The following is a 15274-nucleotide window of genomic DNA, read 5'->3' as shown; positions in this document are numbered from 1 at the left end:
AGTATGGCTGCTCCGTCTTGTCACCACGCGTGTGTTTGCATAGGGCAAGGTCGGCAATATTTATACCTTAAAGGTGCCGAGATTGACGTAAGGATGGACATAGGTACGTCAATAAAGATGTCATACGACTTGCTCGTTAGCACATTCTTTACTAAAGTTCTCTGTGAAATCAAAACAATGGCCGCACGGATTATCCAGGTTGTCATAGGTTTGATTTGTTATGAGAACGTCGTATGCCTTATCAGGGGCTGGAGGAATATCGCTTGTCTAATTAGATCTCAAGCGTTATGACCTAATCAGATAACACGTTCCTGTGCCGTAGTGTGACTGCGTCAGATAACGGTATCTGCATCATGGGGGATTTCTTGCCTCATGGGCTGACTGTTAGTTAACTAGCTAGTAAGTTTAACCAGAATAGGGTCAGGAATAGGGGGATCGAATCAGAACCTATAGAAATACACGACACCCACTCCACGCTAACTATGGTCATATCTACTAATCTATGCATAGTATAACATAGTACAACATACTATAGAGTATAGTGTATACCTTACCACCCCAAAATACATAAATGCATTTCGAAATTTTCAAATATACTGAAAAATTGCAGTCATATATATTGTATGCACTTAAGCTATGAATTAGATGCAAAAGTGAACACGCATTGTTATGCATTATTGATTGTTGGTATATGAGAAATACACATGAAATGGCTCTTAATATGGCTATACAGAAAAAAAGTCGAAACCATTTCATCACATAAAATCTATTGCGAACATACCAGCGGGCAGCTAAAGTCTATAAAGTCTATAAAGTATCTAAAATAGAAATCTTAGTTCTCTAGGAATAGTCTCTTACTTTAAGCAGAAAATCAGTGTCCCGGGAAAAAATATATAGAAAAATATTTTAGGGGCTTGCTGAAAAAAGTTGCTGTCCGTGAACTGGATTGTAATTGTTCATGTGACTTTATTTTTAAAGTTGAAGGCCGAATTCAGGGAACGCCGTGTGCGAGTTTACTCAAAAGTCTCTATTTCTGTTCCGGAGAGAACATCATATCATTCAGGCTTTCGAAAAAACTGTCAACAGCTTCATGGGAAAGTTCCACTAAGTCGGAAATAGGGGTAACCATGCATTCATGCGCATGATTGTCTCCATTGACATTCTGATTTGCATTGCTGACAGAAGGCCGTACCTGTTCGATGCTGCTTTCATCTTGAACTTCACTACTCTTCAATCGCAGTGGTGAAGATTCCAGGAATGCCGTCATCAGAATTGGCAGCCTTTGAGGGCAGCACAGTGCGTGAACCTTGGTAGGAACCAACAGTGTATCTGCATCCACCGGCGCATCCGATTGTAGCGTCAGACAGGTGTCTAACACGCATTCTTCTCCGCATAGCAGACACCTTAGTACAGGTAAAACACACCTTTGCCACATTGGTCGAAATGATAGAAACCAAGTCATGTTTAGGTCTCTAAGCCGGGATAGTCCCAGGATTTTTGATATCCGGTCCCGGTATCCAATGGCTAGGATCGTATCTTCCATTGTCGCGAGAGTTTGATCTGTGACATGGGTTGCCATAACGAAAAATAAGGACTAGGAATAGGATTCCTGCAATTAGTCCTAGGATCAGGGGAAGTCCGCCAAAAATCGAATGGACGAAGTCTGGAAAAATACCCAGTATGGCTTTGAATGGTGTTAATGCCATCGAAAATACTGTCTTAAATACCTTTGAGACCCCTGTGGTATCAGAAATATTTAAGATTTCGCTCAGGATTTCCGCGAAATGTACGGGGGAATTAGTTGATAATAATGTATGTATCTCTGCAGTCGTCCTTGCGACTTGTAGATCATACGTTTCTTTAGATGACGTGAGCCTTGTAGGCGTCTGAAGAAGCACTGTTTTCATTCTGCTTAAAGTGTCTATTCGAATAGAAGTAATTTTCAAACTGGGCCATGCCCTCGCCTCCCTGTCTGGAAAGGAGCTGGGGAACAAAGAACGTCCACAGCACTTGACCTTCGCCGTCGTAGTGACGAGATAAGGAGTCCCGGGCATAAGACTACAGCATCTGCGGTCTACAATAAGAATGTAACTCCCATTATAGAGTCTTTGAAAGAATGGTTCTATTTCAGTTGCAGGTGCACCTTGCTGGTGACACGAAAGGTTGTATGAATTCCCTTCACAGGCTCCGTGCAAACTAATACCGTTACACAGAAGCGTGCCGCTTAGTGACATAGCACAATTGATGCCACTAAGAAACACTTTCTGTCCTTTGTTACTGACACATGCATGTGAATAGGGCAGGTTCCATGTTGTTTTAAGGTACCCCTTTCCCAATTTCTCGTACATGCCAGCCTGTATATATTTTTGGCAGTATTGAAACCTGAAGGTTGAGATTGGAATATTTATGATTCCGTGGATTATCCATTCACTGACAGGTCGTTCTGACATTGTCAACGGTAATCTTTCTAGTTTTTCAATGCTCAAGATTGTATAATCAGCACCCTTCTGCGCCATACCGATTTGTCTATCAGTAAGGTTAAAGATTTGAAATAGTGACGTTGTGTTGATTAAACGCCAAGGCACATAGCCTGAACGCAGATTTTGTAACGTCCAGCCAAGCTGTACAATAGAACGCAATTGTGACTGACCATGTTGTAATAACAGTAAGTCTTGCGATAATATATCGATTGCTGAAGACACAATGCTGTCCAATGAAAAAATTCTGGAGGACAGAGTCATTAACCCATTGTCCACTACAGAAAGTGATTTTTCCAAATTAATACGGTCAATTTCCCGTATTCTTTCTGCTGTCTCAATTTGAGTAACCTTCCAGGCCTCATTGTATGCTGCATATACAGAGGCTGCTATGAAACGCTTTTGACGCTGTTTGCGTGGTCCCATTATGAAATCACGCAAGTCAGCACCATCAGTAAGTAAAGTTAGGTGTTGCTTAATTTCAGGCAGTGTGGAAGTTTGTAGCCATTGAAGGCATAATTTGCCCACACTGTAGGTTGTTATTATCCCTGGGTGATGTCTTTGGGGATATCTAGGGTCTGGCCTGTTCATTTTGAAACCCTGTGTTTTATTCAGGAATCTATCTTGACAGTTATTTGTATCTGTGGGCCAGATCAACCATTGTTTCCAATCAGGATGTGTTCTGTTTTGGTTAAGTATATGGTTTATGTCTATTTCTTCATCTGTTTCAGAGTTATTGCTAAACATTGTTGGCTTTGGAATAGACAGGTTATTTAAATCTTTGATTTTGGCTAAGCCAAGACAGGTGGTTTGTTGAACGGTGTCATTTAAAAATATCATTTGTTCTGGGATCATGCAGGCTCTAAACAAAGCTTCTATACCCTGTACTTGCCATTCTTTTGTACCCCAAACACTTTTCAAATCAACATGTTTGTCCCAATAATCAAATCCAAAAGTATTCATTTTTTCAAAGAAAGAATCTGAATATATCAATTTTGTGTTGGTTATCATGGTTTTCATCCCTGTCTTGTTTGACAATTTGTAATAAAATGTTTCAGCATTAGTTATGTTAAAACCTGAAAAATATGAATATTTGCCATACACGGTTCTAGAGCTCCCTTTTGGAGGTGTAGCACAATGTTCCCATTGATTAAAATTTAAAACATTTCTAGGTTGTGCAGATTTATGCAAGAAATGGTTACCATAATGGTTATAGCAGTACATGCTGTCATAATTTGTAGAACCCTGCAAATAATCATGTTTTGTAAATTTAGCAGACATTACTAAGTCAGACATCATATTGTTTATACTTTCAAAGTCCCAATCATCAGCAAATGAGTTTGGTTTTGCAAAGTCACTCAAGGAGATCTTGATTTGGTGTGGATATTTCAGGATCTCGACCGGACCATAAATTTCATAGTCAGTGTTGTCCCAGGCTACCCCACCAGATATTGGAATTGCTGTGAAGTTGGCTGAAGAAAGTTCTGAAGAAAGTTCTCTTTTCTCGACGTGTGAAGATGTGTGTGGTTTGAGGACCAAGTTGATGTTCTGACTTGCTGTGTCCATTTTAGCATATTTTCCCTCAATGAAGCGTCCCAAGGTAAATACCATGATGAGCCAAAGTGTGAGGATAAATGCACCAAAACCCACCCAAAATTCAATCCATGGAGAAACCAGATATGTTTCTTTCAGTTGTTTCAAAAGTTCCTTCGCTTTGTCTTTAAAGGATTTTGATGATGGCTGTGTCTTTTGTTCGCTGAAGCCTTCAGAGGAATCATCGAAGTTGATGAAGTAACCGGATGCAGTTCTGTCAATTGTTCCAATTGGTTCAGGATTTTTGTTTCTTGCATTTTCACTTGGTACTTCTGTATAGATTGGTGTGTCTCTGCTAAATGTCTTTATTTGGGTTTTCAGAGGTCTAAGTTCTATTGCATTGTTGCATAGTCCTTGTTGTTCTTCTGTAGGCGTTTCGAATGTGATGAGCCTCTTTGATAGGACCTCTGTACTGGTAGCAAACCTTGGTGTTCTGCTACTTATTGGGAGTCCACTTGGCCTACTGTTGGTTATCGGCCACATGTTGTGGTTTTACCAGGTCGATGGATACAACTCGGTTCTCCTTTTTTCCAGCAAGTGGCGGTAGTACAACTGATCTTGTCCCGTTGACAGACAATACAGGAACTGCTTTTCTGTAAGAAGGCCCAAATTCCTTCTTTACCGCGATCTTCTCCCTGACTAGATCCCCGACTTTTGGAATCCAGACAGGTCTTGCTGGGACAGGTGGTGATTCTTCAGTGGTCGTTGGCTGTTCTTTCAACTGTATGTTGCTCAGGTCTTTTCTTGTTTTGTTTAAGTCCTGCAAAATAGCCAAACGGTCTTTGACATCAAAGCTTTTTTCTGTTACCACTGAAGTCTGACTATCAAGGTCAGAGATCAACATCCTAGTTCCGAATAATAATTCGTACGGACTGAATCCCTTCAGAGAATTTCTTGGCAAGTTATTTAGACTACGTTGGACACTTATTAGATGTTTGACCCACCCAGCTCCCGAACCTAATATCCTTTCTATTATAGATTGCTTTCTGTCTTGGTTTTTTCTTTACACCATCCCATACCCTCAGGAAGGAAGTGAGAAGATTCCCGCTGGGCTGTGCTCATTTGGCCATTCTTTCCCCCCCCCAGGCTGGATTGCCTGAGAAAAAGAAAAAAAAATGGTCGAACGTAGCATGCTCTTAGCGTATATGCCATTTAGACTCGCAAATCTTGTATAACAGTCCGGACGTCAGCCGAGTGCTGTGGATCTACATTATAAGTGGGAACTAGCCTGTATATGTTAATCGCAAGCCATTCTTTTTAGTGGTGATGTTATCTGCCTTGATACGACGAGGTATTAAACTGCTTCTCTCCCCACTGCGATCTCTGTTGCAGTTTGGGCAGTTTTTTACAAACATGGTGTAGTGCAGGCTCATGCCTGGCCACCAGTACCGTGATTGTAATTCTTCCAGAGAATCTTTTAATTTAAGGTGTCTGAGACCCTCGCCCATGTGTGCGTCTGCGATTAACAAGTTTCTCCTGTCCATGTTTGGAATCACTCTATCCCCCACTCCAGGGATTCGAGCAAAAGGAATGGAGTTTGCATCTATGATGTATGTGTAATTGAGTGGATAGTTGATCGGTAACGCCGAGCAGTCGCCTTTTGATGACGTTTTTACTGCCAGCACTGTTTCGCCGTCAATGTATTTTAATGTACGCTTTTTTCGATCTACGGGAGCCGGTTTACTGGCTGCCGCTGCGGCTGTTTCAGCCAATGAATTCCCTACAACGTGAACGCCATCACGCTGGTGACTCAGTGAGTGTGTCACGTGAGTCTTTGGTAGTTTTTTTTTCAAAAGAGCTACCTGTTCCCAGAGCAGTCTCTGCTTTATTGGTGCATCCGTGTCATCTTTGTAATCGTTCTGAATCCAGGTCTGCAAATCCTTGTTATATGCTTTGACGCAGAAATATGAATCTGACACTATAAGTGTCGGGAATTCGCGATCCGCATTATCTAGCGCCATTTTCAAAGCTAATATTTCAGTTTGTAGTTCTGAATTAGTTTCTACTGAGTGTGATTTTGTTAATAGAGGTCTTAGTTTACCTCCGTGCCACACTTCTTTTGTAATCTCACATGTGGGATTGTATGCATGTTCTCCCCAAACGGAGGGTTGAGCATGTCCGTCTGTATAGATTACACAGGCGTAATGTCGTAGAGGCAGAATGTCGATTGGCAGAGGATACGTTTTTTCATATTTTAGATTTTTTAATTCTTCTAGTTCTTAAAAGACTGTTAACCAGGCAATACTTGATAATTCATATCCTCCGTACTGGATTTTCAGATGGGCAATTCTGGACTTTTTGAAGTTGAATTTGTAACCCTCTGCAGCGAAACCAAGTATTATGGTGTTCACTCTTTTCAAGTGAGTTTCCAAGTCATCATCTGTTAAGTAAATGTCATCGACATAAGATAATGCTTCATCATCATATAGTTGTAGTAATTCTGTTACTCTCGCTGAGAATACCCCCGGGCTGTTCTTGTACCCCTGGGCTAACCGACAGAATTGTTTTTGAGTGCCATTTACTGAAAATGCAGTTAAATATCTGCTCTCTGGTGCTATGTTTTGACAAAAGAATCCATTGGAGATGTCCAAGGTTGTTTTGTATTTTTTGCGCACTATGTTATTCATTAGTGCAGCACTGTGTGAGTTTTGCACTGCAAAAGTTTTGCAACATGTGTTAAGGTGTCGGTAATCCAAAACTAGACGGTACGAATTGTCTGGTTTGGAGACCGGAAACAAAGGATTGTTCATTTGTGAGGTGCAAGTTTCAATCACCCCCTGGTATTCTAGCTGATCTAGTATTTCATTTACTTGTTTTTTAGCTTCTTGCTTAATTGGGTACTGCCTTTGTGCAGTTGGTTGTGATTTTAACTGGACTTTGTGAGGAGGAGAATCCTCATCCCATCCTACATGATTTTTATATAAAGCAGGTGCTAAGGCCACTGCCCACTTTCTAGCAAGTGTGTATTTTTTATGAATCGGTATTTGATTCGAGAAGGCAGGCATAATTACTTCTTCGTCATGAGGGCACTCCCTGACAAACTCCGGTGGCCAGTCTTTTTCAGCTAGAAGGATGTCATAGCCCTTGGATAGGTTATCCCAAAATAGTCCCCTTATTTTCCTAGTCTTATCTCCCTCTATACGTAATGTTATCTCGTATATTTTGTGGGGCTTGCTAACTCTGGTATCTGCAGTTTCCACTTGAAGGTATTCATTCGTGTCCACTGTCTCCAGATGATTCATAAGGACTTTGCGAGCTATGCTCACCTCTGCTGCGCTGTCTAGCATTGTCTGAGCCCATTCTCCGTTTTTCAGTTGTGTCCTCAGTATTCTCGGCATTGTTAACTACCTTGATACTGGCTACCTTCTTTTTTGGAAATTGTGATTTCTTTTTCAGTTGAGCAGGTTCCTTGTCTTTGGACTTGGCGTGCTCTTCTGATCGTCCTCTTCTTTCCGATTTCTGCGAGGAATTCTGAAAAGATTGAGACGGACGTGTATCAATGTCTTGATATCTATCAGGTTTTTTAATATTATCCCTATTTCTAAGGTTATATCTATTCCCAGAGGGTTCACTCTGAGGTGACCTTTGTCTCGGGTTTGGAGATTTCTCTCTTCGCCTAGGAGACCTTCCTCTGGACTGGAATTTCTTTTCTTTAGGATTGGATTGTTTATTTCCATCCCAGTTCTTTTTTGGTGAATTATTATTAAAAAATATTTTTTCTGGACTTGTAGTCAGTTGCGGTTTTACTGGTATTCCACCTAGACTATCTCTGCCTAGTTCTTCATAGGATTTTTCTATGATTCTGGCAATTTCAGCTGGTTGGTCTGCTATATCTGTCTCTTTTAACCTCTGGCGGATCGCCACGTTTGCTGCTTCGCCCTTTATGTTGGCTAGTAATATAGCCGAGACCTGCTTGAAGTCTTTCAGTAATTTCATACCAAGAGTTAAAGCAGGTTCTGGACCGTATTCATCTTGAATTTGTTTTAGCACATCTGGTATTACCGAAATGGATGGAACACCGTGCGTTTTTGTGTAGATTGAAGCAAAGACCGTACCCCAAGTGTCACAGTCCTCAATGTGTGGTGCGATTCCCATTGGGAGACATATAGTCAGAATCCTGTGCTTTTCTAATGGGGTGGTGTCAGGAAACACCGCCTCTATTTGGGTGATTTTCTGTGCCAACCAGAATGGTATCTGTTCCCGTTTAGCTGGAACTTTACCTAGGCAGGATTGGATGTTCTGTGGTGTGATTTTATTTGTGTTCCCCTGGTGAGGGGTCAGCTGTGGAATTTTAATCGCTGGCTGAATTGTTGAAGTCCGCATTACATACTGAACTAATTGTCTGTGAATTTTTAGTAGTTGTTTTAGCTGTATTAATAGCTCTGGTGCAGTCATCTCGTCGATGTCTGGATGTGGTGTGTATCCGGCTAAGACCGGCCACGTTGCTCCTGGTCTTCCTAAAGGACCGAGCCTTGTAATGTGATTATTATGTTTTAGGGCGCCATCAAATAAGAGCAAATGCTCTTGGAATTTGAGTGGTACTTCCACCTCCTCGAAAGGAGTGTACGTTTCAGGAGGTTCCTCTACTTTGTAATAGTGGAAGTACTTTGTTACAGCATTTGCTGCTGGAAAATGTATCCATGTATAGTATACCTCTGTCTGCCGATATTCGTGTGCCTCAATTACGAATATGACTGTGCCACCTCTAGGTGTCAGTCCATTTTCTATAAGTTTTAAGGTTATAGATCTCCTTTTGGCGACCTGGATGAGTATTATATCCGGGTCTGCTGTTTGCATGGTAGCATCAGCATCTGCTATTTCAGTAGCTAATCTAATTGCCTCTCTTTCTCCATCACTGTCTCCCATTTTACTGACAGGATGGTATTATTTTTATTTGCAGATCAGGTTTCTTTATGGAAACAGAGATTAGGTGCACAATATTTTGGAACTGTTTTATCCTTCAACGTTGACTAGACCAAGAACCGTACATAGGAGTTCCCTCCTGCGAGGTTTTGGAGGATATAATAACCTTTCACCCACTCCAGACGTCTTTGGAGTATTTGGGAAAAGGGGTCTGAGTGAGAAAGCACGACTGAGTTACTCTAAATGTCTTACGTTAGTTTTATCGCCCTTTCCAAACACGTTGGGCGCCATGTAGTGTAGCTCCTATTTTCCCAATAGGCTCTGCGCATTGGAATAGTACCTACAGCAGTAAAGGCCTAGGCCAGACGTTAACTAGGTCTACTACTGTCGAAACTAGACTTAATTTTTGGGTTTGCCAGCTAAGCTCAGAGTTCGCTAGAAACTTTCTCGAATGTTCAAGGAAGGATGAACTCCCCTGATTAGACAAGAAGGGATTTAGTTTCTGACAACCATAGAACATGACAACTTTGCTCTCGATATTCCAGGCTGCCTGCGAGGGCTGCCCAGAAGCGCCGGTGCTGGGTCTCTCGGCTTGAGATAGCAGCGCGTCTCTCAGCGCGTCAGGAAGGCGGGGCTGCTGCCTGCGGGGTCTGCTTCTGCTCTCGGCTTCGGCAAGTATGGCTGCTCCGTCTTGTCACCACGCGTGTGTTTGCATAGGGCAAGGTCGGCAATATTTATACCTTAAAGGTGCCGAGATTGACGTAAGGATGGACATAGGTACGTCAATAAAGATGTCATACGACTTGCTCGTTAGCACATTCTTTACTAAAGTTCTCTGTGAAATCAAAACAATGGCCGCACGGATTATCCAGGTTGTCATAGGTTTGATTTGTTATGAGAACGTCGTATGCCTTATCAGGGGCTGGAGGAATATCGCTTGTCTAATTAGATCTCAAGCGTTATGACCTAATCAGATAACACGTTCCTGTGCCGTAGTGTGACTGCGTCAGATAACGGTATCTGCATCATGGGGGATTTCTTGCCTCATGGGCTGACTGTTAGTTAACTAGCTAGTAAGTTTAACCAGAATAGGGTCAGGAATAGGGGGATCGAATCAGAACCTATAGAAATACACGACTCTGTCTCTGTCTCTCTCTCTCTCTCTCTCTCTCTCTCTGTTTCTGTCTCTGTCTCTCACTCTCTCTCTTTACCCTATAGATTTGAAAACAAACTGTTTGCACGCTCAGGCCAGTACATAAATTAAACAAAACAAAAAATGAGTTCTGACGGTCAGCCATTTTATATGGAGAGTTTTCCAAGTGAAACGCTTGACTCCACCAATGACTCTCTATTTTGCTAGTGTTCCCTAAAATCTTGGGTTAGTGAAATCCTGTTGATGATGATCCAGGAAATAATTTCATAATCAACATTAAAACGCTTAAGGTACCGCAGAGTTGGGGAACATCCTTTACAACGCAGTAATGACACCGCAGTGCCATTACAACGCGGGTTTCACAACGCAAGTCGTTACCACGACTTGCGCTGGAGGGTGCTCTAGGACAAGGAATAGTATTATTTACTATCCAACACCTTCCCTACTGTATGTAGACTGGAGTTGGAATAGTAAATTATACTACTCCTAAGTCCAGCGCCCTGCATCGCAAGTCGTTGTAACGGCTTGCGTTGTAAAACCTGCATTGTGATGGTCTGCGGTGTTTTATACCGCGTTGTACCGTCATACATCCGCAGAGTTCATTTGTTAGCATACGTTTTGCGGAACTTGGTTGCTGTAATCCTAATTACATGTGCTTAGACTGATGTTTGATGAACAAACATTCCAATCATCTCCATCACACCAACATTTCAATCAATCAAAACACTCACACTGGCTAAGCAGTTAGAAACCATGTAACATAGGAGAAACATAACTACAAAGGCAGGATATAACACTCTGCTTCATTTTTAGGAGAGTGAAACACGTGCCAGCAGTTAGTGGATTATATTTTATTCTCCATGAACGGAGAGTATATTTTGTTGTAAATGTATTTTCTCATGCCATTTCCTAATGTGGCGTGACCTAAGCAGAGATTAGCCAGTACCGATGTTCTGAGAGGTGTATAGAAAACTCAAAGGAACTCAGACCCTCCTCAAACTCTATACAAGTGGTTCTTAACCTGTGCAGGGGGTCAGTGACTGCTAGGAAAATTAAATAATATCAACAGATGAATAAAGTGTATATACATATTAAAAGCAAAATGCACAACTGAAATTTTTAAAAGTTTATGTAAATGTGAAGGAATTTGGAATTGGAGGTTAAGAATCAAGTTTGTATCCTCAGATTGATTCATGGTAGCAGTGCAAGTGCATCAGACAGAATAAAGTATGGACGATGAGAGGCCTCAATTGAGTTTAGAAAAGCTCCAACCTTCCTATTATAAATTAATTTTAGTTTTTTTGTATTTGTTTGTGAATTAACATACATATTTCATCATTTGTGTTTTTGATAAATGCTTGTTTTTTAAATTGGTGTGCATTGTTTTGCAGTTCAAATATTCGAAAATGCTTTGACAGGGGTCCCCCACTCAGTGGGTGGCCCCCCAGATGCTAATAATAATACAGTGGGGGGGTCCCCTGATTCCAATAATGAGTTAATGGGGGTTTACAGAAGTTCAAAGGTTAAGAACTACTGCTCTATACAAAGCAGGATAGTGTAGAAGGTGAAATTGCCTGACTTCTGCCCGGACTGAAACAAATAAGGCAGATGTCTTTACCTCCCTCTAGCAGAAGGCACCCTGTAAATCCTGGTGAAAGAGGTTGTCTCTGCAAAACACACAAGATAACGGACGGAATGTTGCACAATGGCAAAACATTCACCCCCAGTCACAGATCTGGGTTTAATCTATCGTTATTTTGCTCACCACACCACCCCAGTTCAGACATGGCCATATGCAAATCAGTCTTGACCCTGTGCCTCATGGGAACAGTCCAGCCCAACTGCCAAGCCATGTCTTCCCTGGACCGGAATCAAGCATCCTAGGACCGGTTTCTGGCTATCAGCCGTCTTCACGGGACCCACGTCTGGGCATACCCTTCCCACATAGGGTGAACAGCAAAACACACAAGATGATGGACGGAATGTTTCACAATGGCAAAACATTCACCCCCAGTCACAGATCTGGGTTTAATCTATCGTTATTTTGCTCACCAAGCCACCCCAGTTCCGACATGGCCATATGCAAATCAGTCTTGACCCAGTCTTGTTGTTTTTGCTTTTGTCACCCCGAGAGGGACGGGTATGCTCAGACGTGAGTCCCGTGCTCTCCATGCCACTGGAATCCAGCTATCCAGGCTGAAGACGGCTGATAACCAGAAACAGGTCCTAGGATGCTTGATTCCGGTCCAGGGAAGACATGGCTTGGCAGTTTGGTCTGGACTGTTCCCATGAGGCACAGGGTCAAGACTGATTTGCATATGGCCATGTCTGAACTGGGGTGGTGTGGTGAGCAAAATAATGATGGATTAAACCCAGATCTGTGACTGGGGGTGAATGTTTTGCCATTGTGCAACATTCCGTCCATCATTTGTTGTTTTTGCAGGTTGTCTCTTCCTGGGAACATGACAGACTTTCTGGGAGAGATTGAACTTGCTCTTGAGGTCACCGGAGAACATATTGGGGACACTCCACATAACTGAATCCTGACAACCCTGTGGAAAAGTGGAATACGGTGTGTTGGGAATCCCTCAAATAAAGTGACTGCAGAACACATGAATGGTCCTCTGTACTTTACCTTTCTGCAACATTCTGTACTAAGAGCATCCACAGTAGCAGTGGACCATCCAATGGCAAGCAGTTCCGGGCCTTTCATTTTCAGGTGCCAGTCTGCTTACAGTTATGGGGGAGTGGTGGGGGGTCTCTTGTTCTGTTTGCACAGGAGGGGGATTTGGTAGGGCTGGACCACAAAATGTTTGGAGCCTTTTCAGCGTGTCCGAAAACACAATCCGAATATGGCACAGTCAGCCACCAGCGCCATAGTCTTCGGAATTAGTTCCACCATTGGTCACAGATGCTTCTTATGTGTAAATCTGTGCAAAATCTGTTGTGTATATCTGAATACATGACAAACTGTTCAAGTGTACACAATGATAGGCCATCATTAAGGGATCTGTAGGAACAGCGCCCTAATGCCAGGTCTACAATGACAGGTCTACAAAGACAGCTCAATTTTCTTTCTACAGCAGCGGGAGGGGGGGCAGAGTGGGGGTTTCAGGCGTTATTTTAACTTTCCTGCCAAATATGGTTACTAGAAGGGGAGACCACGCGGGGTGTAGCCCGGTCAGTGTGATGGGTGGGGGTGAGCTTCAGACTTCCCATCAATCATGCTGGCTTATGAGAAGCAGGACATGAGGGGGCTTAAGGGGCGGTGAGAAGATTTAGTTGTGTGGATTTATAGGGGAACTTAAAACATAATATTTTTCAAACTAACCAAGTTATTGGGCCTTCAAAACAGAAACGAGAGAGAGAGTGTGTGTTTTTCTCAGTGGGGGCTTTAAAAATCCAGGCTGAAATCCGACAGACCCCTCACCCAACTCGACTGAAAGCACCTGTATATAGCTATATACTACAGAATACATTGGGGGGGTGTAACGCCCCAAACACCACACCCCCTGGAAGCTACGCCCCTGACCGTGCCTCCAAAACCAACGTTCTCCTTAACATCGCACTTGCACGCTCCTCTGTGACCCCTTGACGCCTCCGAAAACCCATTGCATAAACAGCCTATGCTACTCCAATGCACCTGCCACTTCCGGCTCAGAAGTCTGACCCTGTCAATCAGCATGGACCCAGAAACAACACCTGGCCATAAGAGGCAGAATGTAAAAATCAAAGGAAAGCAGGCCTTCCCCTTACCATCTTCTCCTATTCTTAAAGCTGTGCAAATTATGCACTGTTTTCAGCATGCCTAATGTGCATGTATGGATTACCTTGACGCTGAGTATGCATGGAATGGGTGAGCTAAAGATGACCTGCATAGTTCATTAGACAAACTGCTTGTAAAATGCCCTAATAAACATATGGGAGCAGGAGACTTGCCCTACTGCTGCAAATTCACTGATTGCTCGTCACACTACCCCCACCACCAACTATTCTGTCAGTCTTACAGCGGCTTAGTCAGTTTGAAGCAGGGCATGGTGGGAGTATAGTCTGAAGTAGACATTGCGAAGATGAGAAGCCGCATAGAGGAACCTGACGTGGTCCCTGGCACACAGCTTGCCAGCCACGCCTGCCTGCCCCAGCAGCAGCTGTAGGAAGAGGAGAATCCAGGAAGATGGAAATGTCTCCATCATCATGGGCCTTGTCCTCAACTTCAGACCAATAGTGGTAAGAACAGGAAAGAGGTGTAGCGCTGCAGCCAGGGCCACTGACACTGGTCACTGGGTTTCATGGTTTGATCCCTGGCACCGGCGACAGGTCAGCCCAGCACCACGTGACTCTGGGCAATAGCTTGCTTAATCTTCCCGATGGCCCCCAGCGCCGGGATGCCTCCGGGTAGCTGTGTGCTTTACAAGTACTGGATTTACATTTACATTTTTACATTTCACTGAAAGCATCCATGCCTCGCGGTTACCAACTAATGCCTGGCACCCTGCACTAACACAGTGCCTGGCTATCTGCCTGGCTATCTCTGTCCTCAACTTAATCCTTCTGAAAATTCATTCACAATCACTCTATAACCAGTTTCAAAGCAGTGGTTAATTTGTAAAATAATAAGTGTTGGGGCTCTCGTCAGGATGCAGCTTGCACCACCCCATTTTTTCCTGTTAGTGTTCTCTAAAACAGAACCGACTACTAACTATGAAAGTAGGAAGAGGATGTGGCATAATGGCCAGAGCTGTCAACTTCTGAGTTTAAGTATCAGGCTTTGGCTCAGCATCCTGTGATTCTGGGCAAATCACTTAGGGCCAGATGTAGGTAATCCCCGATTACCGATTCTTAAATACCGAATCATACCGATTCGGTATTTAAGAACTGGCAATCGGGATGTAGGTATTTTTACCAAATCAATTACCGAATCGGTAAGATTCGGTAATTACCGAATCGGTATTTACAGAGTCGGTAATTGCCATTGATTCCTATGGGCCTTGAGGCCCATAGGAATCAATGTCAATTACCGAATCGGTAAATACCGATTCGGTAAAATTACCGAATTTACAAGAGGGACAGGATGTTACTTTGACGTCCTGTTGCACCCCTGATTCTGGCTTTTGTGCAATGTGACGCACATACATGCCTTTAGGGCATGTATGTGTGCTACATGGCACAGGTGTACATGCACAAATGT

This window comes from Lissotriton helveticus, chromosome 12 (genome assembly GCF_964261635.1).
Source record: "Lissotriton helveticus chromosome 12, aLisHel1.1, whole genome shotgun sequence".
Lineage (NCBI taxonomy): Eukaryota > Metazoa > Chordata > Amphibia > Caudata > Salamandridae > Lissotriton > Lissotriton helveticus.
The sequence above is the reverse complement of the archived record's forward strand: the minus strand, read 5'-3'. Positions refer to the sequence as shown.